Genomic DNA, 27,809 nt, shown 5'->3' on the forward strand with positions numbered 1-27,809 from the left:
AAGCCAGCCAGGGCAAACAGATTGCAAGACCCCTATCTCCAAAATAACCAGAGCAAAAATGAACTGGAGGTATGTCTCAAGATCGCCTGCTTTGCAAGTGCATGAAACTCTGAGTTCAAATCCCATCCTACCAAAAAATAAATAAATAAATTGAAGGAAATGAAGTAAAAACAGGAAGACAGACTAGCAGGCCATTACACATTCTAGTGACAAATTCAGTAGCTTGGACTGGGGTGGTAGCAAGAGAGATGAAACCTGATATTCCCCACCCAATCCCCACACCCTTTGGTTTTACTAATCCTTAAGGATCTATGCAACATGAAAGATCATGAGTGATCATCAAATTCCATGTAAACTAAAAAAAGAAAACACTAGTACAGTAAGAGATGGATAAAGTCTTTGAAGGTAACAGTTAGTTGTGTCTAGTTATTTGTATTGGTCAAGAGAGCAAATAGCGATACTTGCTCATGAAGACAAAGGGAGAACTGGCAGCTGAGAACATGTGCCATAAAAAGTCCCAGGCTCAGCAGAATGCATCCCAGACCACCTCATCAAATTCTCTCTCTTGCCTGACTGCTCCTTACTCTCTGCAGGTCACAGTGAGTTGGAACTTTGTCTTTCCATTGTGAGGAGACCTTTTGTTCCTGTGGGAACAGTTAGCATTCTGTGTGTGTGTGTGTGTGTGTGTGTGTGTGTGTGTGTGTGTGTGCGCAGGTGCTCAGCCCACTTTACATCCTGGAAAGAAAGTGGTCTGATCGGCTCATGTGATAGAATGTTAAATGAGTGAAATGGCAGGTATAGGAGAGAGGGGACTTGGAGGTAAGAGAATAGACAGTGCCCTCCAGCTCACATGATACCACATGCCACAGTGTTGGGCATGGCAATTCCTGAAGCAGAAGTTGCAAAAGAACTGGCCAAGGTTATTGTAGTGCCATGGTGGTCTCCATCTCCCAGCCCAGATGGCCAGGAAAGCTATGAGGCAGCAAACTCTGCTCCCAGTGGAGAGCAGAGCACTTGGCACAGCTTAAATCATGACCACTCACGCCCACTGGACAGGTTGACACTCCCTTTGAAGGGCAGGGATAGGCCAGAGCCCTGGAGAGGGAGTTCTCATTGAAAGACATGGAATGGCTGTTCTGGTTCTCTTGGCCCTGCAAGGACCACCCACAGCCCAGGAGGGGGCTGGGCAGGCAGGAACACCAGGCAAGAGCAAACTGGGTCAGGGACTTCCAGACCTGCCTTGAATGACAGAATAATACTGATGGAAATCAGCCACCAAGTGGTCATTCCTCTTAAATGATTTTTATAAAAGAAAGAAAAAGAAATTATTAGTGGTTATAGTGAAACAATAGTCCAGGAAAAAGAACTTAGAGTACTAAACCAGTATATATTATTCTCCTGATGTTGCATTTTATATGGGGGTGCTTCTTTTCAAGGCTTTTTGATGAAAAACAATTGCTTCAGCTGATATATACACTCTGAAATCTTTCACAGGAAGTGGAGACTGGAGTTGCTACCTGGATCCTAACATTTGCCTTGAGTGGAAGTTGTTTTCACCATCTTTAAGATGTGGAGACAGTATTCCAACTGTGATTGTCAGCTGGTTTTTAAGGACCAGCTGCTCTGTCTTGTTCCTTCTCATCACCTCTTAAATATCACTGACACCCACAGAGCACTAGCCACTGTGAAAAATGAATGATGTATCCCCAAAGGGCAGCCTTTCAGTTTCACTAGGATTTCCGTGGAAAGTTCCTGGATGGCAAACACCAGCACCTCTGTTTCTTGCAGCCTGGCATGGCTCCCACACCCATCTGAGTACTGTTCAGACTTCAGGGAGTAGATCATGGCAGGGGTCTGCAGTCAATGGCTGTGTGGATATCCCAATGTCACTGGTAAAACTTTTTGTTCTATTATTAGAGTGATGGATGAGGTCGGATAGGCAGCTGATGAGACTAGGAAATTATTGGCGATATCTGACCAAGACAGTATGCTACTCAAATTTTTGAAAATGCCTTCAATAGCTTCCTGTAGACAAGTGCAAACTCAAATGCCTTTAAACAAACTTAGAGGAGTAGAGCAGCCAGAGACAAGATGCCAAGCTTCAAGTTACAGCCAGTCTTCTCTCCCACTGACTTTTGCTGTGTTGGATTGAGAGCACCATCATTGCCAGATTTTTCTATTTTTTAAGAGAAATTTAAAATCTGGATATTCTTGTCAGTGTTGTCAACTACTTCAAAAAAGTTTTAAAACTTCTGCATGCCAAGAAGCCCAATCGGTTGGCCAGATCTGGCCCCTGGCTGCCAGTATGAAATCTCTGCTTTTGGAAGATATGGGAAAATCTTTCCTGGATCGAAGGAAAATGCACATTTAGAAATATTTCCCTATTTTTAAACTTGGAGCTGCCGCTACAGCTGCCACATGACATTAATTCTTGCATTGATTGCGTGTCCCTGGCTTCTATACAAAGCAATGTTCACATTATCCCATGAGACCTTTGAGAAGAGGAAAATAGAACTAGTATTATAATCCCCATTTCTGTTTCTTCAGTGGAGTTAAAGATTCTTCAGATCACGTGCCCCATTGGAGGGTGCTAGAAAAATTTCAATCAATGCTAACTAATTGTCAGGCCTGTACTCTCCCCACAAAAGTGAACTTCACTTTAATCATTCCTGATGTATGTCGCTACTTCTATTTGGTCAGAAGCACTCAGACCTTTGGTTTAAAATGGTATTGATGATGAGTGAGAGAGAGAGACCTAAATTTCAATCAACACCCCGATGAATATGAAACCAGAGTTTTGGACCCAAGGCCCAACCTCCTGAGATTTCACCAGGTCCATCTACTTGCCCCAGTACACCAAATAAAGAGGCCTGGTAAAGGCAGAGAAAGGAGATTTATAACACAGCTTGGGACATGCCCAAGTCAAGGGAAGAGGCAAAGTCACCACTCGTCCCATCTTTAGCCATCTTCAGGGTACAGACAAAAGCTATAGGTTTAAATAGACAAAGAACTGGGGGCAAAGGACAGGCATGCATGGTTAAACTGTCCCAGTCATAGGTGTGGTCTGGTTAGTCATTATCTCAGTCCTTGTTCTGGGAGAGGTTCTAGAGTTGTTATCTAGAGTCAGGCAGTTGGTCCATTCTGAGGAAGCTTCACTGTTGGAGGTAGTTTTGGTCCTTTGCCATGAAGATGTTATCATCTGTCTTTTCTGGAATCCAAGGAGATTGCAAAGTGACTACAAAGAGAATGGCTTAGAGCAAAGACAGACACAAAATGAAGGAGAAATGCCATGCTTTTCTCCTGCTTTCAGTTAATTCATAGACCTGAGTAAGGCGTCCACTGCTGTCCAACAAAAGCAGTTTGAGCACCTCTTACAAATACTCTAAAATAAAATTTTCTATGAATTGCTTGATTTTTTTTTCATTTTAATCATGATAAATGTTTTTTTTTAAAAAATCAACCCTTGGGGTTGCTCTTTAAAGATAGCTTCAGTGCTCTCCAGCCTCCAAAGAGCTTCCTCTTCCATCTAGCTGCACTTCTGGTGCCCCAAAGCTGAGGAAGGTATAGTGGAATACCCAGATGGCCTGACAACGTTTATTATGGGTCCTCCATTGTATTCAAATTGGTAGCGTCACATTAGCATGGGCTGCCCTTTGGTGCTCATTTGTTCCTGCACTCCGGGGGTTAAAGCAGCCGCATGCTCTCCAGATGTTCAGTAGCTCTTATAAATGAAAGATTAGTGATTTTTTGCTGCTGCTGCTATTTCCTCTATTCCCTTTTAAAGCTGATATTTTCTTTAGGAACTTGCTTAGTGTCTGAGTCAGAAGAATCTCTTCCCTGAGGTATATCAATCAATAGCATGCACAAGAAGAGGAACAAAATGGAGAGGAGGGAGACATGGGCCGTATTAATTTGTTGACTGCAGTAGTCTTCCTAGGGCTGATGTGTACATCCTGTGGTTACACTTCACCCTTTGAAATGCGGATCAAATACACATGACATGTTTTCCTCAGTCTACAAACAAAACTCTCTCTTTTTTTTGGTGAGAATATCTTTTGTCAGTGCTATGACAGGAATCTCAACTTTATTTTCAAGTTTGGCTTATCTTCCCACTAAACAAGAGATGTGAGTGTCTGAAATATGACTGTGTCTAACTCAAGAATGCTACCAACAATGCCTTCCCAGGAGAGAAATAAGGAAAGTACCCAAAATGGATTCCAATAAATGAATGCCAGTTTAACATCTACCATGCCTGCCTTTTGTACACAGAGACACTCCCTGGGTCCTGCTGTTCCAAGAGCTGTTCAAGCATTGAATAAGTAGAGTTCCAATGAGACGAAACCTTCTGCCTCGGCTGGTGTTTAACAAGCTGTTTTCTTGCTACAACTCAGTCAGGATTTCTCTCGCCTTTTCAGAATTACCACATTTCAAATCTTCTCCTAATACAAATGCTATGGCATCGTAAGCAGAAAATAGCAATAAGAGTAAAAATGTATTGAAGACCAGGTATGGTGGCAAACACCTATAATTCCAGATACTCAGGAGGCAGAGATAGAAGGATCACAGTTCAAAACCAGGTCAGGCAAAAAGTTAGTGAGATTCCCCCCCCCACCCAAGTTCCACCAATAAGCCAGGTATAGTGGCACACACTTGTGGTCTGAGCTACTGCAGGAGGCATGTCTGGAGGCAGGCTAGAATTAGGGAAAGTTCAGGACTCTTAGAAAATATATGACTTAATACTGCATTTCAGATTGAACATTCCTCTTTCTCTGAGTCTCCTTTTCAATTACAAATGTGTGTAGGTTATTCACACCCCAGCTCAAGGACACCTCAAACCACTTTTGCCTGGTTCAGGGACCACCCATCTCCTCCCCACTCATCAATTATTGATTGGGAATCACCAGGTCCTTCCCTTCCCATAGGTTAGCATACGTTTTAAAAGCATCTGGAAAAGAAAAAGATGCTTTCTGCTTCTACCTTCTACCTGGTCCCATCATGCCCCCTTTTGTAGTTCTCCTGCCTTATTTTTAATAAACTCCATTTATACCCCACATGTCCTGTCATGGGATTCTTCCATGTGGGACACAAAGAATTTGTAAATCTTCTGATCAGAAGATTGCTGTTAATCTGAGGATCATAGTCCAAGGCTGGCCATGCAAAAAGCGCAAGACCCTCTCTCAAAAATAACTAAAAGTACAAAAAAGACTAGGGGAATGGTTCATATGGTGCTTGCATAGCAAGTGAGAGACCCTGGAGTTCAAACCCCAGTACTTCCAAAAAACAACAAAGAGTAAAATGTACTGGATACCCCTAACCTTCTGAGCTTCCTACATCAGACACATAGCACACTGTACAGTGTCAGTTTTTCTCTTGTGATTGCCTGCCTGACCAGGAGCTATGGCTGCCTAGCATGGGAGTGGAGGGGGAAACACATGCTTCTAGCTTATGAAAAGATCAAAATTCAAAACTCAAAGTACAGCTTTGATTAAATGCATATTGATTTTACACCATTGTGAATTACTGTGTTATCAGAAAGTCTAGCACTGTTATATAACTTGGTTCTTGCATCCAGCAAGAGAAGAATTGAGGCAAGATAGAAAAATGTAATAAAAGTAATAGTAAAGTTTACTAGGAACAGAATTTAGTATAACAGGATAAAAGCGGGGAGAAATAGGGGGAAAAAAGGGAGAAACATTTCCTGCTCTTCATGCAAGAAATGAGAAAAAGTTGAAATGGTGGTCCTCATCTCTTGTCTTATAGATTCTGGTGGCTAAGAGGGTGCTAAAACAGGGAGGTATCATCCAGGCTGACCCAAATCACTGGGACAATAGGTGTGCTTTGGTAGACATGCCTTTCATACTTTTTGCTCCTCTATCTATCCAAGGGGCCTTGCAGCTTAACATCTCAAAGACAAAGGCAGATGCAGATGACCTTTTAACTATTCCTGTTCTTGTAACTTAGCAGCTAAATGGAGATGAGAGAGGGGTGCCTAGCTGCTGTAGCTTTTTGTTTTTACTTCCTAGTTTCAATGTCTGAATCTGGTCCTTTTAATATCTATTATAATAATAAAATTTCCCTGTCTCCTCATCTATCTCTCCTGCCTCATCCATCACTGATGGCTAACTGCTACCTAACAACAGGACAAGTTAGGAACCATCTTTACATTTCCAGCACTACTTTTACCAAACAGGAATAAAGTATAACTTAAATAAAAAAGGAAAGGCTAATGAGTGCAATTAGTCTTGCTGCCACCTTCTTGGCAATGAAGAAAGTGGCTAGTAGGCTGAGAAGGAGCTACAGGCCCCTAAGGTCTGTGGGATCAATCTATGATGCAATCGTTATTGAAGCTTCAGCTCCTCTGAGATTGTAATAGAGCCAGGTCCTCTGTAGTGTCCCCAGCAGGTTACTCTCCTAGCCCTATTGAAAGGTTGCTGTGAGCAAGTAGGCTAGGCCGTTAGCTGAAATTAGACGGTATAGCTAGGACAGAAGGGCCCCTGGAAAACTCCATTATGACCTTAAAGGATGGAAAGAAGGAAAAGCAGGGCAGAACAGAATGAGGATACCATGAGGACTAGTAGGAATTTCAAACACCCCATGGATAAAGGGCACAGCCAATCAAAATGTTGCTTTCTGCACACCTAATTAGCATAGATATTGAGCAACCCTCTGGGGTAAATGGATAAAAACCTTAGGCCACATTATTTCTGTGGAAACCCATTCAGGACTCCTGACTGTCATGGAACTTTGTCCTTCTTTCTTAATAAACTCCTTGCCTATTCATTCACCCACCATTGTCCATTGTCTGTGGACTACATTTTTCGAGACAAAGAATTCAGTGCAAATAGGGAACCCTCTGCTGCTGAGCTAAAAAAAAGCAGTGACCTACCTAGCCAGCACAGCAGACCCCAATCTCACAAGGAGACTCCAGTTTCATCTTTTCCTCTCTCATTTCTTTTTTGCCCAACATTCTAAACTCTAAAGAGAAGCGCCATCTAAATGGTTAAGACGTTAACTGCTAAAACTTTTAGATTCACAGAACCCAGGACATCTGATGACCTTTGTAATGCCCCTCCTTAATCTGTTTTCTATATAAACATGTGAGATTTAGCTTGCAGAAAAGTAAGATGCCTGTCTAAAAAGATCCTCAGGAGTTAGCCCCAAGAGGCTGAGGTCCATCAAGGTTCTGGAGAAGACAAAAGGAGACACATTCCTTGGATGATATAGACTACAGGAAGCTGGAGCCTTCCTGCCCTGCTCTCCTTTATCCATCAAGGGGTGCAAAGAGTTGTTTTGGGGTTTTTTTTTTTGCACCCCTTGAGCCCCACAGGATGGGACTTTAAGCTTCTAAGATCCTGACTAAATCTGATTCCTTCCTACCAATTCTTAGTTCCCAAATATTGGCCTTCAAGCAGCAGGCAGCTCCGGCTTATTCCAGTAACAAAGTCATGTTACTTTGACCCCCATCTAAGGTAGAGATAGTATGGAAGAAAGCTAGGAGTGGCAGTAACACCTCAGGTCCTAATGGAAACACAACCCAGTCTTTAGGCTGGGAGTCCTGGTCATATAAACATGAAGTAAAGGTTTTAAAAGAAGAGTAGAAAGAAAATATTTATAATATACATCTAAGCTTGACATCTTCAAGGATGCCAGCTTAGAGTGAATTGTCATGGCCATTGCAGGGAAGGATTTTCTTTTTCCTTCTTCTCTACTCATTTCAAAGACTGGAGTCTGATAAAAGATAGATCAGCAAGAGGAAAAAACAGTTTAATCATGTACATAAGTAAACAAGCATGGGAATATCACAAAGAAATGAGACTCAGCAGATGACCAAATCTTAGGCTAAATGAAGGAAAAAAAGGACTCAGACTTTTAGGGAGAGAAGCAAATTATAGGAAAGGGAGGAAAGGAAATGCATGATAAATAAGACTCTCTGGAGTCAGAAGAGTGATCTTGGGAGTGGCTCTGCTTGGTATGGAGACATCTTTACAAATGGAAAAGACTAGGGTAGAAAGGAGAAAAATGGAGGGGATGAACCAATTTGGGATATAATACATATATACATGGAAATGTCATAATGAAACTCCGTATAGATATCTTAAACAAACAAAATGTTTTTGTTTTTGTTTTTCAAAAATGGAGGACAGGAAGGTAAAGCAGTTCTGTCTGGGAGATTGGTACCAATGGCGGGGGAGGATATAAGGAAAGGGTGTAGGAGGGTGAATATGGTAGAAATATTAGGTACTCATGTATGAAATGGAAAAATGAGACCTGTTGACACTATTCCAGGAATGGGGAGAGGGAGGATAAAAGAGAATGATGGAGGGGGTGAATTTAACTAAGATATATTGTAAGCACTTTTGTAAATGTCCCAATGTACCCCCAGTACAATAATATGACAATAAAAAATAAATGAAATTAAAAAAATTTAGGGACCATAAAAAATGGAAATGTCTTTTATAAGTGGAAATTTCCTTTACAGAAGGAGAAACATACTTTATTTTTACACAGTGGGGACATGAAGAGCTTTTCCTGAGTCCACAGATCCTCAGTTATCTTAGGATCAAAATAATCCTTAAGCCAAAGTAGCAAATATAGGACCCTTTACCACCAGTGCCGCCAGCAGGGTCAGATTATTGCCCAGGAGAGCTTCTGAGGATGACGGCTTGTGCTTCCTCAGAGGTCCATATTGTCAGGAGAGAGAGGCACAGATGTGGGACAAAGCACTGAGGCAGGCTAGTGATAGGGAAAGAAGAACCCACCATGGGACTCCGCTCTCCTCAGCAAAAGGTCACCCCATGCTGAAATTCCTCTTTGTCCCCACTAGGTACCACCCTCAAACATCTCCTCAAATGAAAATTTCCTTTCATTTGTAATTCTTTTGCAGATGTAATTTCCCCCAAAGACAAGGGAGTCTCTTCCCTGATTCAGACCAGAAAATGGCAAGGAATATCCTCAATTTCACCTTTCAGGTAAAGTTCTTTACTTAAGACCTTATGAATATTTGTCAAATCTCAGGCATACAATTAAAGACTTGGGAATCAACATAAGCACATGCACAAAATAATAAGACCTTGTCAATCAAACCTGTCAATCAAGTCCTGCAAAGACTGCCCAGATCCTCCCACCCCTCCTCCAATTGCCCATTTGCCCTTACAACTTATAAATTGCCCTTTGAACAAGGATCAACGCTTCTGTGTTACCTGGCCAGACCCCATCACTCTTTCTTTTGTGGTGCCTATTCTTTCCTTTTCTTTCAATAAAGTTTTGCTGTTGCTTTGCAATTTGTGTCTCTGTCCAGTTCTCTGTTCGTGAGATGCAAAAACCTGAGATCTTCTAGACCAGGGTCTCTTCAGACCACCATCCAATAACAGCATGACCAGCATGGGGAAGAGACACTACTGAAGGATCAGAGTATAAGGGAAAGGACGCCAAACCACAGGTGAGAAAGGAGAAAACACCTGGAGGTGATGGAGGCAAGCTTCTCTTTCCCTGCAAAGGTTCTCTAGCGAAGGCTCCTTGAAGGGAAAATTTCTCAAATGCTATCAACATGGTGAGCACATGCACCAGGCAGGTGGAAAAGCATTCAGTTGCATGACTCAGTAAGTGGGCCGTGGGTGTTAAGCCGATGGAGATTTCACAAGGCCAAGAGGAAGTGATGCAATGGAAGAAGAAGAGAGCAAGAAGGCAGTGGTCAAGGATAGATAGGAAGGTCAAAAATAAGATGCCTCCAACAAAGATCTTAGAAAGAAGATTGCTTTCTGATCACTCACAGATTAGGACAAAGATAGGCACAGCCAACTAGAAGAAACACAATCAATCAATCAAGCCAGCACAAGTGATTAAATGCATTAATGGCTACATAGAGAATGTTAAAGCAAACAAGGTTGTTTGGCAAGAGAAACTTCAGAAAAGTCAAATCAGTTAAGCAAAGAATCCAAATTTTTTTTGCAACAAGTGGGCTCACCAAGAACTAAGAGACCCAAACCCAGCTTTGGCTGCTCCTTTAAGGAGAATGAACAAATGAAATGTTCTTCACTTGCAGAACATGAGGAAGTCCGGCTTCTGTCTAGGCTCCCAGCAGCCTTTACCCAATCACCTGCCCTGCACTAAATCATGAACACTGGGGGCTTCCAGAGTTGTCCTGAAGATAACTGGGCCTTAGAATCCGTGGTGCTTGTGGTGGCTGCTGCTCTTCTCAAGGGCTCGCCTCGCTCTCCGGGTGAAAAAGCACATGCTGATGTCCTGCTTCTCTTCCCAGCTTCCATTAGTAGAGAAAGTAGAAAGTGATGGTCAGAATTCAATGATAGTTATTTCAAAGTGTTCTCCTGCTAGCAAATGCCAGAATGTCTTAAAGCTGTGGGTAGACCCGGTGTTCACATCGCCACTTGAAAACCAAGCAGTGACATCACTGTCCTTAGATAAGGCACGAGTCTCATCAAACAGTACAAAGCCAGCACTATCATCCTGACTAAGGTGAGGATTTGACCTGGCACTTTTTACTTGCTTCGTTAGTGAACCCATGTAAATAATCTCATAATGAGAGTTTGAATTATATTTTTATATAGGTCTTAGCATTCCCAGTCTCTGTTTTTCCTAGCAGGAAGTAGACATAGTTTGGTAAGTTTCATAGTCAAATCTGTTTAGGCACAAACATTCTAGTGGGTTAGTTTCCTTCTCCTCTCAGGTGTGGACAACAGTTAGAGAATGGGACAGAGGGAGAGAGGTAACAAAATGTCCGGTTTAAGAAGCAGAAGCACAAGGTCTTGAGGTAGCTTTACTCTGTCAGTGGGCAAATCACACGCAGATAACTCCAGAATAGAATGAGTTCACTTAGCTTGCGCTTCCAACATCTGGTCAAATGACTATCTACCTACCAGGCTCCAATCAGCTTCACTCTCAAGGTGCCAGTTCTGTTCTAGGAAAATGTTCCCTCTGCTAGGTGACCAAACAAAGCACTATCTTTAATTCTATGCTAAGTTACTTCAGACATCACCAGAAGAGTTAGGCACAAAACTACCCTGTGTATGAAGATTTTGTGGGTACAATCCAAATAACTAACAACCAGGTTGCTGATTTCATAGGCTACACATGCCTACCCTAATACTGAGAGTAATGGGATCTCACTTGGGATGATGAGATGAAATAAAGTTCATCAAAAAAAAAAAGAATAAAAATGGGTAGTAAATGTTCCTTCCCTATGGAGTCACAGTATGCATGTTACATGACCTCTGTCACATTCTCCTCCACCTCCATACTCCCCCAGTTCTAGGACAGTCCTGTTGGTATAAACCAAACAGTACTTGACATCCCCTAATGTAGCATTCAGAAATCAGTCCAGAACCCAAGATAATCCAAACAGAAAGGCATCTGGGGTCTTGACACTCCACACCCACGGGTAAAGTTGCATAGCTACGTTGAAGTTAATGGCAGCCAATTTGTGACCAGGGGAGAAACCATCTTCAGAAAAAACTGATAATATAGAAGGAAGAGTAGATAAAAGGAAAGGGCTGAGATCTTGGTTTACACTATTGGACCACTGGAGACACCTGAAGACTCTCTACTTACAGGGTTTCTGTCCCTTGAAACCAAAACAGGCAAGAAGCAAATTAGAAAACTATATATTTGGGGCTAATATGAAAAGAAAATACTTTTATCCCCTTTAATGTCAACTCCATTTTTGAAGAGATAGAGGGAGGCAAGGAGGAAGGAATGGAAAGGCATGGGATCCACTCACTCATGAGTATCACTTCAACGTTTTCTCTTTTATCAAACTGGGAAGCAGTACTGCAGGAATGAGGAGGGAAAAGAGCAAGCAAGTAGGAAGCAGGATAAGAAGGACAGGTGCCAATTGGAATGTGTTAGCCTCCTCCTTGGGCTGCCCTGGAGCTTTCCATATGGACATTAGCTGATTACCAGACATTCTCCCTGATACAGACTCACTCTTCCGGACCACATACTGAAAAGTGTAAATATTAGTGTATGAAACTGGGTTTAATGTGTTTTCATAAATAATTTGAAATGTAATCAGCTTTGTTATTCTTATAATCAGAAATTTTCAGCATTTGTTTCCCCAAAGAAATCTGTGTCCTGCACATGTCACATGAATGAACTGGCACATTTTTATGTCATCCCTGTCCAAATGCAGGGAAACATGGAGGAGCCGTCAAAATATTGGAATTGCTGGCTCTGACTTCACATGAGCTGTGCAAACAAGGCTCTGTCCAAGCAAGTGAAAATTTGGTTTTGCTTTATCCCCTGCCTTCCCAAGTCATTGCAGTCTTCAAGCCAAGATGCTTGTCAAATCTTAAGGATTTTTTTCAACTCTTGGGGAAGGGATAATTTCATACCACATATCTCTGAGAGATACTATAACATTATTTTCCCTTTGTTATTATCAATACTTAAGTGGACCTATCTTCAAATAAAACTTGTTTGTACTTACAGCCAGGACATGGGAACTCCATCTGTCACTTACTGCAAGTAAAAACTGGAGAGAAACTTATAAAACAGGGTGGCTGATGTAAGGCATAAAACTCATGAGAAAATTGGAAGGCAAAAAGGGTAGTGAGACAATCAGTAAACACCATCTGTGTAAGCCAAGAGTCAATCCAAAAATTGGGAGATGCTAAAAAAGATAGATTGAGTGGGAGGGAAAGGAGGAAGAGAAGAAAGGAAGGTGCTTAGAAAATAGGCTCTTGAGAAAGTGGGGAAAATAATCACACTTCCCCACACAATGGCTGATCAGCCAGGAGACTCTAAAATATCTCTCAATGCTCTTGTTTAAGTCACCTAGGGGCTAAAAATGCAAGCTTTTCCCCTGTGGGAGGAATCTTTGCCTTGTCCTTTTCTCCCCCACTAGACAAAAAGTCTGTGAAAACTTTATTGACACAGGAATCAAGTTATCATGATTTTGGAGAACTTTAAAATGGCCTAGGAGAATTCTCAGTGTTGAAAGTCTTACTTTCCACAAATCCCGTACATTTTCTTCCTTTATTGGCATTTTCTTGGCTACCTCCCTCCTGCTCTTTCTCTTTTATTTCTTCTTTTTCCTGTCGTAAGCATTCTAGATCACCTCTGGGCAGCCATTATATCTGACCCTCTTGTGGCAAACTGCTTACGCCAGAATGGGTCAATGAACACACACACACACACACACACACACACACACTTCTGGCTGCTTCTTTACCCTCAACCCAAACCTGCTTCAACTGACAACTATAGAGATCTTATTGTTGCTTTTCAATGAAGTGGGGACAGAGAGCCTTCAGCCTTGGGCACACTCCTGTCCCCAATAGCAAAAATAGCTCAGCTCTCACTGTGTCCCAAGCCACATTCCCCGGGGATTACCCCATACTATTACATGCATTCAGAATTATTCTCCACATACCAAGAATGGAGCACTTATGATTAACCCCTTCCTACAGCTGAAAAAGCAGAACGCCAAGCATTTAGGAATTTGCCCATGATCACGGGGTAGTCAGTGAAGAACTGGGATTAGAACTCAGGTCTGTGGAACAATGCCTGAACAATTTCCAAGCTGTCTTTGCCTTTCATTTGTGTGGGTGTATGTGTGCATGTGTGCGTGTGTGTGTGTGTGTGTGTGTGTGTGTGTGCGCGTGTTATTGGGGATTGAACCCAGGGCCTGAAGCTTGTTAAGCAAGGGCTCTACCACTCGAGCCATTTTTTTAAATTGCTTTTGTTTGAGATAGGGTGATAGGGTTCCCTTTGCCTCAAATTCTCTATCCTTCTGCTCGCACCTCCTGACTAGTTGGGATTACAAGTTTGCACCACCATGTTCAATACTTTACCTTTCTTTATTCCCTGAGCAATACCTCTGGGGACACCCAGAAAAGAGTCACGCTTGAGGGCTGTCTCAGGACAGCAGTACTTTCTTTGATAGAAACAACACAGTGTCCCCAAGGACAGTGAGTCAGAGTTCATTCATTTCACCCAAGACAGGTGCTAGGTCCCATTTAACACTATGGGAGGCTGTATATGAAAGAATTAGAGTCTCAAAACTTTCATGTCCTATGTGAGCACAGACGAGCTCTTGGCTCACAAAGACAAGTCAAAACATGTGAGCACGTTGGGCTCATCTGAAGCTCAGAGTAGTCTTCTTCCCCAGCCCTTCCCTCCTCTGTTTTAAGTACAGTCAAGATAAAGTTATTCCATCCAAAACTGAAAGAGAGAGAGAGAAAAAAAAAGTTAAATGTCAACAGTTCAGGTGTTTCTCAAGTAACAGATTCTATTCTGCATTCATCCACAGGGATGTTTTAAAGAGAGGTGAAGTACATCGCTTTCCTGTCACTACTTTCCCACACTGTCCTCATGGTTATCATTATGGTTCATTCAACACTCAAACGACAACATTTAAATTGATCAAGCATAAAGACAGACATAGTTGTGGCTATTCCAAGAATGTCCTCCACCCAGCTCAAAGACAGCTGCTGAAATGAGGCCGCAGAAGCCGTTGGTGGGAACTGAGCTCTCTGTCCTTTTGTGTAATGTCTAAAGGAGGAGCCAATGAGGCTAGCTCACCTTGCCTGGCCGTGCTGTGCAGACAAAATGGTCCTCTTTATCTATAAAGGAGCCACTTAGATCAACTAGACTGGCCACAGGATGTCACTGTTACTCCACACACACAATAGCAAGGAAGCGTTTCCAGCTGGGGTTGGATCTGTTAGGGACCTGGGCTCCCCTCTGCCTCACCTCTCACAGAACTGTCATCCCTTCGGGTGGCACACCACAAGCCAACAGCGTGTGCCCTATAAAAGCCATATAGCCTGACCCATTGTCTCAGTCTTCGTATTGTTTTGTATCAAAGGGGGACAGGAAGAGAAAGAGAAGTGAAAAGAAGAAAAGGATCAGCGTGATCTCTCACATCACAGGTTCTCCACGAATTGGACTTTGAACATTCTATGACCTTGAATAAAACCAATGGCCTTTTTTATATATTTTTCAGTGTTACATGAGGACAAGCACATCTTTTGCTTATCTTTATTTTCTACAATTCTGAAAAGGACAGGGACTATTTAAGCCATGCTCAAACTGTCTTACATCTTTGGAGTGACATGGCTTTGTAGTCTGGCCTGAGATGGGCCCAACAGTAGTTAAAGTCTTTCCATTCAGCTCAGGGAAGCAGCTGCCTCTGCCCATCTCCTGCTCCTCAGCTGTATCCTAGAGTCACAGGCGAGCCCAAGTCCAGAAGGAACACATGCTCCACAGCTGGTAGGCCAGTGCCACTCCAAGTTGCCATATTGACACTCTTATCAGGGAACATGCCAATAGCCACTGCTGGAGCAGGAGATTCACCTTCTAGTCATGGCTGCCATCTATTCCTCCTTTTCTTGTTCCACATCCTCAGTGGACTGGTTTTTGATCACCATTCTACTTCTATCCACCATCCAAATCCCCCTTATCACCTCAGTGTAGATTTTATGTGGCTGTTGGCACTAAATGGTTAAAACCAAAGTCTTAGGCTAACACAACCAGCAAGAAAGAATATTATTTTTAGTGCAGAAAGATAGACTTAACCCAAAAAGTAATCACAGAATAAAGATACTTCGAGTCAGTCACAGCAGTAGAAATGCCTTTTCCATGTGTCACCCACCACAGCCACACCATAGCAGCAAAAAGAATGAAAACAAGTGAAGCAGGCAGTTTCTTGCACAGGAAGCATTTAAGAAAAGAAACTTATTGCAAGGATCTGTGCAGTAGCTAAGAACCAGCACTACATAAGTCAGCTGTTGGAGACTGCTAATTTCCACATGGAGTCTTCCTGCACACTGATTTCAGTATAAGAAAGCAGTTATCTTTAGTTGAACTGGCTTGGATCAGTATGAAGAGAGAACCAGCATGAAATATGGGAGGAAAGCAGTGGGCAAATACTCAAGGAGAATGTATACCGAAACAACTGCTTTAACTACACTTGCTTTAGGATTTGTGCAATTATCTAATGAGAATGGCTGATAGCTTAGAATGCCAGAACAGAATTTGCTCACTAAGTGCAACTAAGTTTTTAGTCATAAAAAGTACAAATATTTTTCCAGCATCTACTTTGTATTAAATGCAGACAGTAATAAACAAGGTAGCATATTCCCTGGCCCAAGATGTTAATTAAGGAGGTAAATAAACATGCAGTGCTATTGAGGCTGTACTGTAATAAAGAACTTGACTGGCCTTTGTCCTGGGTTTCTGGGAGCTAGCCTCTAAATTTCTGAGGTTCCACATGAGTGGAATGTTTGTTATTCCTGGTGAGCTCCTCAGACTACGCCTGATATCATATGCTGATATGATGGGGCTAACCATCATAGAATGGGGCTAACCATGCCAGAGAGACCTGCTGTATTACTAGAAGGTTGGAGCCAAGCAAGAACCTTGAAATATCAGCCTGACCTTTGGGCAGGGGTTGGGGTGGGGGCGCTGAAGACTGAGTTCTACCAGTTTCTTCCTTAGTATCTTTGACAGTAGTCATGAATATTTCTTCTGTGCCAATGAGTCTATCAATCATGCCTAGGTAAAACATGGGACACTGAGCTATGCCGCCTTTCCCTGGCTGGTAGTTCTGGGCATATGCCCACCCATTGATATGCCAGAGGGTACAACATCCCCGAGGATGTTGGAAGCTTGAGTTTGGAAATCTCCCAGACTTCTCCCTCGGTGTCTCTTCTGGCTAGTTATGTACTGCACTTTTAGGGAGTTCTGTGAGTTCTGAGTCTTTCTAGTAAATGATCAAACCCAAAGGAGTCTGCAGGGACCCATAAATTGGTACCTAGCTGGTCTGAAGCAAGGGTATTCCCAGAGTCTCCCAAATCTGTGGCTGGTGTCTTAAATTGTGGACAGGCTTGGCAAGGGCTGTGTTCAGCCTATGAAGTTTAGCCTAACTCTGGGTAGGCTGTAATAAAGAGAATTTGGGGTGCTCTTGGCACACAAAGAGGGAATCTTGATCCAGACTGTGTGGGGAAGAAATGCCAGAGGAGGCTTCTGGAATCTGAAGGAAGAACAGGTAAGCATTTGAGCTCTGGGTAAGTCTTTAGAAAAGTAGACTCAATTCCATAGAGGATGTTTAGTTATCAGTAAATCACTGTCACTTTTTCAAAGTGCCAAGTTATAGAAATACCTCCAGTTTTGACCAGGAAGTTCTAACCATGGGGTACCTAGTCAAAAACCGAAGCAGAAGGTGAGGTCATCAGAGGGTAGAGAGGGTACAGTAGACAAATGGTGACTCATACCTCCAAATGGCACCATAACACATCAGGAGTTTGTCAGGATGATGCACGTGGACCAGAGTGAAGATTCAGGGCCATCAAGTCATATTCTACACTAGACTTCTTAGGGAAGAAGGATTTTATTAACCTCCCTTGAAAGAGAGAAATTACTAGGTCATAGGATTTGTTTCAGGTAAACAGCAATGTCTTAATAAAAGGAAGCAGGATCCATCAAAATGCTATTTGGCAGTGAATATCCTCAATTACCTTTTTCTGAAGGCTCTTATTTATGATATGCTTCTTGAGAAAACACATACACTTTCTCGTAATCCTGCCAATCAAAATAGGCTCTCCTGGGCCAGGTAATCCCAGCTACTCAAGAGGTAGAATTGTAAGGATCACAGTTCAAGACCAGAGGGGTAGTGAAATCCCATCCCAACAAACAAACTGGCCATGATGGTCCACCTCTGTGATCCCAGCTACAGAGGAGGCTACAAGTAGGAGGATTGTATTTAGGCCAGTCCCAGGAAAAAATATGAGACTCTACCTTAAAAATAACTAAAGTGAAAAGGGGCTAGAGATATGGCTCAAGTGGTAGAGTGCCCAACTAGCAAGTCTGAGGCCCTAAACCCAAATCCTGGTACTGCCAATAAGATAAAACATAAATAGATTCTCTTATAGAAACTGGTAAAAATGACAGAATAGACTGAAATTGCTTATTTTGGATGGCATACTCAAGCACTGCACATATTCCTCTACACTGAAATGATCCATTTATATATAAATTTATCACCTAAGTCTTACTCTATACAGAACATAGACCATATCAGCCCCAGCACAGTGATAAGGCAGTTACTCAATAAATGTTCAACCAAAGTTAAATAATAACTCTAAGCATAAAAGTAAGTGTCCAGCAACATAATTTCTGGTATAAGAACATAAATCTGGTTTGAGTTAGTTCCTATTGAAGCAGCACACCCCATTGTATCACCTTACCTATACCCCACCATCACCAGCAGCAGTCTACCAAACTGGTTTTTAAACAACTGACTGCTTGCTGGATGTCCCTCATCCATTACCTCCTTCATCATTTTCAGTTATTCATTTGATAAATATTTAGTGGGCACCTGGATCTATTGTTGGAAAGATAGCTGAGAACCAACCAGATATAAATTCCCATCCTAATGGAACTTCTGTTTTCATGCAAGAGACAGTATAAATAAGTTTGAATAGCATAGAGAGAGTAGCTGTGATGGTGACAAGGTTGCATTGGTAAAGAATGATGTAGTTTTAGAAGAACAACCAGAGGGGTCCCACAGTTGAGTGAAGACCTATAAGAAGAGAGGAGTGTGCCACATGGAAGTGACTCAGTAAGTACACAGATGTGGGGGTGAGAAGACACAGTAAGCGCACAGATGTGAGGGTGAGAAGACACAGTAAGTACACAGATGTGGGGGTATGCTTCAAATTCCAGGGAAAGGAAGAAACCAATTTAGCAGGAACAGAATGAGAAGGAAATGAGAGCAGAAAGGAAACTGAGGCAGCTAGGAGAACCTTGTAATAGATTTTATTCTGAATCCTATAGACAGCCATTGGAAGGTTATAAGAAGAGTGCAATGAACTGACATAGTCAACAAGACCATTTGGGTTATTGATGTTGGAGGAACAAGAGGGAAGCAGGAAGATCAACTAAGTGTTACTGCAGAAGTCCAGGCAAGTGATAAGAGCAGCTGGAACCAAGATAGTAGCAGTGAATGTGGGGGGAATGGTCAAAGCCTGTGTATATCTTGAAGGTAGAGATGACAGGACTTGCTGACAGATCAGACATGGGATGTAAGAGAAAGAGAGAGTCAAAGATGACTCCAAGGTTTGGTCCCAGGTCCTGGAAAGATGTCACTTACTGAGATGGAGAGGACTAAAAAAGAGTGCATTCAAGAAGAAAATGTCTGGAGCTCAGTTCAAGACTTGCTAACTTTGAGCTGTCTATAGGCCATCCAAGTGTTTCCTCCTCCTGATGAGAAAGCAATGAAAAAAAGAAAAGGAAGGAAGGAAGGGAGGGAGGGAGGGAGGAATAGAGGGAGAGAGGAAAGGAAGAGAAAATGAGAGAGAAGAATGATCTTGGAATCACAGAAGCCAAGAACCATAGCCTAGAGCTACTTCTTATTCAAAGTTACAAAGCTGGAAGTCTCCAAGCCCAGGACAGAGCCCAAGTCTTCTCATTACAAATCCAGAACATTCTCAACACACAGCAAATTGCTTCTGAACTTACAAAGATATTTTTCAAAAACATCATTTGAGTTTGAATCACGTGAAGTTGGAGCTCAAATAACCCCAACCCTCTGCTCAGCATGTAGCAATGAAATACTTTGCTGAGGAATCAAGATGCCCCAATAAAGAGAGCCCCAAAGACCTGAACCAAGAGAGGTGGGGAATGGAATTATCACCTTGATTGCTGTCAGCATCGATGCTGGAGATTGTGGGTTACATCCGTGGGGAAGTGGCCTGTCCTATGCCCACAAGTCTCAAGTCTAGACTTGTCCACCCTGCCTTGGGTAGCGCATGGCTGAGCTGGCCTTGTGAAAGATGCAAAATGGGGAGACAAACCAGAATGCAAGCTTGCTGCCTCCATCTGGGCAGGAGAGGGCAGAGGAGGGAGTGTAGGGCCTCGGGTACACAAACCCCATTGTACCCTGAACTCCCCATCAATTTAAGTCTCTTTTGTCTTCTGAGAGGAATGACAGGGGCTGAAAGAGTGGTCAGGAGTGTCATTGCTAGTGAAAATGCCTCCAAGAGGTCGCCCTCCAAGAGAAGACAGGGAATAGCGGGAGGCAGAGGGGCACACAGTCCCCTGATTGTGCTCCATGCAGAGTCACTGCTCCTAACCCACAGACACACACAGAACTATCTCAAATGGCAAATTATGTGCAAAGCGTCTGGCACAGTGCCTGGAACATGGTAGGTGCTCTGAAATGATAGTTATTATGATGGAGTAGAAGAAAAGGGAGGGAAAGAAAAGAAGAAGAGGAGAAAGAGGGGAGAGGGAGGTGCAAGCCAGGTGGGAAGGTGGGGCTGTGGGGAACACCTGACCGGAGAGCCTGCAAGTGTGGGAGGTGCACTTGTGTACAAGAGCAGGCAGTGTGGCTAGACCCACATGGGACTGTGAAGACGTGATGCTGTAGGGAACAGTGTGTATGTGCAATGCGCTGAAGCTAGAGCCACTGCAACTCAGCGCTGTGCTGAATGAACTGGAAGAAATGCTATTAAATCCGTGACTCCATGAGGTAATAATATTCCCAGCGAGCCCACGCCTACAGAAATACACCCAGCAAGCAGGCATTCCAGGAGCCCCCTCTAAGTTATAACAAGCTGCCTATCTCCTGCTGCCAGGATGCAGAGAAAAAATGAAAACCAGTTACCAACTACATTATAAACTTAGTGACCTGCTTCACCTCCCCTGGTTTTAGTGACGAGCTCGGCTGCTTTTTGGGCACGGAGAAAGACACATAAGGCAAGGATTAAGTTTCCTGGCTTTTGAAGGCATATGAGTCAAAAAATGCTTTCAACTGGCATTTCTCTCTGTTATTCAGTCAGCTTTGATGGATTTATTTTCTTTGCCCTACTTCATAGAAGTTACTGGGGCCAATTACTACAAAGATGATTGCCAGGGAGGTTTTTTTAATGAGGACGCTAGGTGGCGCTGTGTCCCCAGCTGTTTTAGTTCTCAGGCGGTGCCAAGACTGGTTTCATTAAAATCCTCCTTAGAGCTTTCTAACTTGCAATAAGAGTGAAGAATTCAATGGTCAGAAAGGCACTCACTTACTTTCCCCAATCTGTGGGTCTCGGAGCCCCGGGAGAGTGGTAGAATCCTTTATTCACTTCACACTCTTACAATTTTATTTCTCTCTGTAGCAAGTGAAGCAATTAGGAAGTAGTAGGTATTCAGATATTCGTAGTCAGCAATGGGCATTCTTGTTCCTTTTGAACTTGTGCATTTTGATTCATTTTACAAGCCCTCTTTCTTACTACGAATTACCAATGGCTTTCCAATTTATTTGTAAAAATTCTCTAACAGCATACCCCACTTGAGGACACTTCTGTTTCTGCTCAAAGACCAGGATCTCTTCTGTGGACAGTAGTCTATAATCCTGGTTGGGAGACTGTGAGTCTTGCAGCTCAGAACAGGCTGAGTGTCCTCTTCCTCTGGGATTGGTGCAGCAATGGGGGGCGGGGGGTGGTCTGCCAGGAAGGGAAGAGAGCTCAACCTTTTGCTAAAGCCACACAGAGTCAAAGATAAAATTAGGACCCAGGTCTCCTGAGTCCTGAGGCAATCCTTTTTTTTTTTTCTTGACACTCACTGTTTCTTTGAGTCCAAATATCTGTACATGCCTGAACATATAGCACGTGTATCATGGGGCTTGAAAACATTACTGGGATAGCCAGAATTCCAAACAGAAACATCAGGGAACCCAGTGGCTTCTAAGCAGCAGGCATACATCTGAAAGAAAAGCAATATCCTAACTTTTGGCAAAAGGTCAAATATCAAGAATATGACTCACCAGATAGTTGACTTTATAAGGGTGCCACTGAGGGACCAATGAACTGCCTTCTTCCAAAAATCTGCCATGGTCCTCCCCAGGGCCAGGGTGGCAGAGTCTGAGACTATCCTCTCAGATCTTCCTCCCAAGTGTTCCCAACCTTCCCTCTCTCTCTCTTCCCTGGCCTCCCAGAGCAGAGTTATCAGGGCTTAGATTTATCACCCCAGTCTCACACCACAACATGCGTAAGCTAGAAGAGAAGGAATAATGTGCTCTTTAGTTTAAAATCTGTGTTTGCCTTGATAGTTCCAGGTCTTATTACTTGGACTTGTAAAACCTGGAATCTGTGTTGGTCGTTTTAGATGAGTTTTCATCTTGCACGTTCTCTGGTTCCAGTTACCAAAGGATTCACGTGCTTTTTAAGCAGAGGGCCACTCTGTCCCTAACATCACTCTCCCCGCATCATCCAGGAGCCAGGGGCTTCAGTCTTCTCTGGAATCATTAGGTACCTGGTCCCACCAATTTGGCAGTTTCTACCTTCTGAGAATTAAGTTGCTCAGCCCCAGTTACAGGTTAAATGTCTCCTAGTTCAGGCTTTTTTTTTTTTAACTTTTTTTTCATTGGCAAAGTATGAACACCTTTACTAATACCACTAGTTACCAATTTCAAATCAATTAAAATAGAAAATCAAGTGTTGCCAGAAGACAGGAGATTAAAGAAATAAATCATCTCATTTTCTAAAGAAACAAAATGATACCAATGCTCATTTTCATTTGCTCATTGACTCAGAGAGTTTTATGTAACACTTACTTTATTATGTATAGAATACTTATTGTATATCAGGAATCTTGAGTCTTGAAGGGCAATAGGTGTAATGGGTGTAAGTAAACCCACTCAGCTCATAAATATTCCATGAATAAATGCACAGTAATGAATGAACACATTCCATTTGCATTACTTCAATTATATTTTATTTGATGTCATTCATATATACTCTAGCTACAAATGATTCTTCTCTACCCTGGGCTGGAATGCTTTTCACTTGACTCAAATTCTTTTAGGATAAAAACACACAGCTTTACCCTTCAAATCACCGAGTTCCCCTGGTAGCAAACTGGCCTGTAAGAATCCCAAAAATCAGGAGATCAAATGTCTACAGGGTCAGGTAGACATAGGAAAAGAGAACCAGGCTGGGGTAGGTCATGGCTCAGCTGGAGAGAGAGCAGGGTTCAAGTTCTTTCCAAAAGGAATGAGATCTTGAAATTGAGAAATCTGAATGGCTATGTGAAATCTTAGATTTTTAAATGATAACAAGAGAATTTATTAGAATACAGTTCAGGCCAAGTAAAACATGTTCGTGGGCTGGATTCAGACTGTTGATCTGAGACCTCTGATGTATAGTTTCGGATTCAATGTACCTGTTAGAGAGAGTAATAAACCCAGCCCTCCAAAGTAGTTCAGAACTCACTGGCTTTATGAAGATGGCTCTCTTCATAGCTAGAATTTTTAAATCCCTAAACAGAAATCTTTGGTAATTAAACACAAAACCATCCTGTTGACACATTCTCTGACATCCCCGAAATTCCCAACAAGCTTGTGCAGAAGTCTGAACAAGAAGACAAAGGAAGTCATTATGGGGAAAGCTTACCTACATTGTGGTTTCTCTGCTTATTTATGGAGATTAAAAATAAGTGGGTTTGAATATCTTTAAAGACTTCTTAGGATTAGAAAAGGAAGGAAGTTTTTTTTAATTTTAGGAGAATATAATATAAATGTTCATATATATCAATATGTATATTATCAAAACAAAGCTAAAAAAAGAATTTCTGCCTTAGTCCCTTTCTTATGGTGTTTCAGCTGGTTTAAAAACTAAGAAAAATAGAGGAGATGAGCCAATGGGATTATAATACATATATACATGGAAATATAACACGGAAACTCCCTGTGTAGCTACCTTTATCTCAAACAAGCAAAAGTCATTTTTTCCCCTACAAAATCAGAGAACAGGAGGGCAGAACAGGTCCTGGCTGGGGGATGGTGATACCAATGGGAGGGGGGAGGAGGTGGGGAAATGGTGAAGGAAGGTGAACATGGTGCAAATACTGTGTGCACATATATGTAAATGGAAAAATGATACCTGTTGAAACTGTTCCAGGAATGGGGGAGGGGAGACAAAGGAGAGCAGTGGAGGGGGAATGAATTCAAAGATGATGTATTTGATGCATTTTAAGAACTTTTGTAAATGCTACAATGTACCCATACCCAGCACAATTAAACAAAAGGGAAAAAAAGAAAAATGATACAAAGTTTTAAAAAAAAAAGAATTTCTGAGCTATTACTACAATATCTCTCTTTTAGAAAAGCAAAGAGAAAGCTGGCTGGCAATTTACACCATTTCTTCACTTAACAAATATTTATGGTGCTCCTATAATAAGCTGGCATTCTGAGATGCTAAGTTTATTCCACTCTCAAGGCTTTTCAGCACAGAGTCTGCCTTTCCATAAACCATGATCGACTTGTATTCATTAAATGTTACTTTCTACAAGTCTGTTATAAAAGTGGGGTTGATCTTCTGGGAATAGCAACTTGAAGAGGTCAGGTGATTCCCCTTTACAGAAAACATGTAAAACTGGGCAAAATTGTCTTTTTATAAAAATTTGCTTCAGTGTACAAAGACCTACCAAAGGCAGAAAATAAATTAAGAACTTATTCTAGAGCACAAAACCTGATGGAGCTTTGGTAAGAGTGACAGAAGTAAATGTGGCCTCCTGGCAGGCTCCTCCTAGGCTCCCCTCCCAGCTTAGTTGGCAAGAGTTACAGCCTTTACCATCCTGGGCTGGCTGCAATAAAAAAAGGAATTTTGCTGGCAAAGAAGGAAGCCTTGCCTCAGGGCATGGAGATTTGGTTTAGAATGGACAGAAAACACCTGCAGCTTTTCTACACCAAGGTTGTATTTCCACGTTTAAGATGAGCAGTCAACTAGCCAGAAATTTAATGGGGCAGTCTTGGAATTTAGAACATCATAAAAGAGCTGAGATAAGCTCTCCACAGCCCTGGCTGACTCCTAAACTGCACATGGATGGGGGAGATCCCAAGGACCCTTAGGAAACGTGAGAGCCAAGGGAGATGTGAGCACTGGCTGAAACTCCAAATGCTTTCCCCAATCACACACAACTCAGTTGGAACAGGATGGAAGTCTAATGGGTTCAAGGTGTTTGGACAAAGCTTGAGCCCCAATCATTAACTGACCACTAAACTATACAGAGGAGTGGTCCCTACAGCCAGGTTAAAAAACAGAAATAGAAAATCCCATGGGTGGAGACATCAGCAGCTTTACCCTATGAAAGAGATAAATTTCAGAGTGTGAATTACTCTCCATGTAAAACAAAATATGAAAATGTAACCCATATGCAGAGGAAGGGAGGAAGAACTCATTATAAGCTTAATCTGAGTGACCCTAGATGTTGGACTTAGCAGGCAAGGCTTCTGATAGCTATTATAAATATGTTCAAACAATTAAAGAAAACTCTGTTCAAAAAGTTAAACACAAATATACTAACAACCAGTAAACAAATAAGTAGTCCCCACCAACAAATAGAAACTATAAAAAAATAGTTAAAGAATATAACTGAAATAAAAAATTTACTAACTAAGATCAACTTAAAATTTGAGATTGTAAAAGCAAGAAGAAAGAACTTGATGACAGATTAATAGAAATTATTAAATCTGAAAACTAGAGAGAAATAAATGAAAAATGGACAGGTCTCTCAAGGACAGCCAGATAATGTCAAGAATTTCAATATATATGTAATGGGATTCCCAGAAGAAAAGGTGGGAAAAATAGCTGATATCTTTATGGTTGAAATTTCCTAAAACTTGATAAACAGGCATCAACTAAAGTAAGCACAAAGAAAATCACACAGAGATATATCACTCTCATATTTCTGAAAGCCAAGAAACAGAAAATCTTGAAAGCATTAAGAGAAAATTATTTCATCCTATACAAAAGAATAACTATATGATTAGCTGCTGACTCTGTAAAGGAAGCAAAATAATATATTCAAAGTACTGAAGAGTTAAAAAGAAAAGTCCATCATCAATCCTATAGTCAATAAAACTATTGCCCAAAAAAGAAAAATGAAACAAAGACATGGGTAAACAAAAATTGAGAAAATTCTTTGTTAGCACACCTTTACTGTCAGAAATTCTAAAATTTGGCCTTGCGAGGTGGCTCATGCTTGTAATCCCAGCTTCTCAGGAGGTGGAGATCAGGAGGATCATGGTTCTGCTCAGCCTAGACAAAATGTTAGCAAAACCTTGTGAGAATCAACTAAAGTTAAGATTTTTTCTGTCAAAGGGATTAATGTTATCATTGTGCAGATGTCAGTTTAACTCCCCCAAAGTGTTGCCTACACACCTTGTGAGACATTACTTAACCTTGTGTAGTTTCTGTTTTGAACAAAGGTCTGTTTTTCATCTTTTGTTTTTTCTCAGCTAAACAAGTTCCTGTTATTGCCAGGTGTCTTAATCCCAAAAACTCTTGCTTAACTATCATTTAAGTAAATATTTGTTCTCCCTGCCCCAAGGTCCCTTGCCCCATGTGCCCCCTTTTCAAATTAGCCAATGGCAAAGATTGTAAACTTGAAACCTGTGCAATCAGGGTGAGGGCAGACTTGCGCTAGAGATAAAAGCTGGGCAGATTTTCCACTCAACATGCTTGTTTGCGGCACTCCTTGTCAGTAACACACCCTTCTGCAGAAGTAAAACTTTGCTTTGCCAAGTTGCTTTCCAGCTTGTGTCTTCATTCCTAAAGCGATACTCCACTATCCCCAGTGTATTTCTAACAACTCCATCTCAACGAACCAAGCCAGGCATGATAGTGCATACAGTGCATAAGTAAGAGGATCACTGTCAAGGCCAGACAGGACAAAAAAGCAAGACCCCACCTGAAAAAGAAGCTAAAGCAAAAAGGGCTGTAGACTTGGCTCAAGTGGCAAAGCACCTGCCTAGCAAGTGTGAGGCCCTGAATTCAAACCCCAGTACTGCCAAAATTCAAAAGAGAAATACTAAAATTTAAGTCCTTCAGGATGAAAGGAAATTATATCAGATAGTATAATTCATGAGATAAAATGAAGAGAATCAGAAAAGGTGAATAGTGGGTAAATGTTAAAGATTAAACACTATATTTTCTCTTTGTTCTATTAATTTCTTTATAAACCTAAATTTGTTTAAAGCAAAAGTTATAACACCATATTCTTAGGTATATAATAAGTTCTGGTATAGTATAATAATACTAGCACTAAGAAAAATAAGGAAATGGAGCTGTTCTAGTTACTATATTTTACTTAAGTCAATGTTAACCTGAGATTGTGATAATTTAAAGATGAATATTGTAATCCCTACAATAACCTTAAAAAGTTTCCAAATTATATAACTAAAATTCAACAGAGCATTTAAAATGGTACACTAAAAATATTTCTACAACAAAAAATAGTAAAGGAAAAATAGAAGAACAAGAAAAAGGGTAAGAATATAGGGAAAATATTATAAAACAGAAGATATAAATCCAATGATATCAATAATATCATTTTGATTTGCTCCAATCAGAACACAGAAATTATCAGACTGGATGAAACATGTAAGATCCAATTTCTATGAAGAAACACTTTAGATTCACATATGTTAAGAAGAATGAAAAAGATATCCCATGGATATAGTAACCATGGGAGGACTGGTGACACTATACTAATATCAGATAAAGCAGACTGTAACAAAAGACATAACTAGAGACAAAGAGGGCTGTCTTGTAAAGATAAAAGTATTAATACTGACAGAAAATATTAATGATTTAAAGTGCATGTACCTATTACCAGAGCCAAAAAATATGACACAAAACACACCCAATTGAAAGAAGTATACAATCTAGCAATTACATATGGAAAATTTAACACTCTTCTATCAGTAACTGGTACATTTTAACAAAAAAATTTGTAAGGATATACAAGTCTTGAACATCTTAATGAAACTCACAGAGATCATTCAACCTACAAACAGCAAAACCCACATT

At 41.4% G+C, this 27,809-nt stretch overlaps 1 long non-coding RNA gene across 4 annotated transcripts in view; it reads right to left on the reverse strand.

Moving 5' to 3' along the window:
• LOC141422498 (uncharacterized) overlaps positions 1-27,809 on the reverse strand; it is a 263,968-nt gene that overhangs the window by 187,791 nt on the left and 48,368 nt on the right. The window lies entirely within an intron of this gene.

Source organism: Castor canadensis, chromosome 4 (assembly GCF_047511655.1).
Source record: "Castor canadensis chromosome 4, mCasCan1.hap1v2, whole genome shotgun sequence".
Taxonomy (NCBI): Eukaryota; Metazoa; Chordata; class Mammalia; order Rodentia; family Castoridae; genus Castor; species Castor canadensis.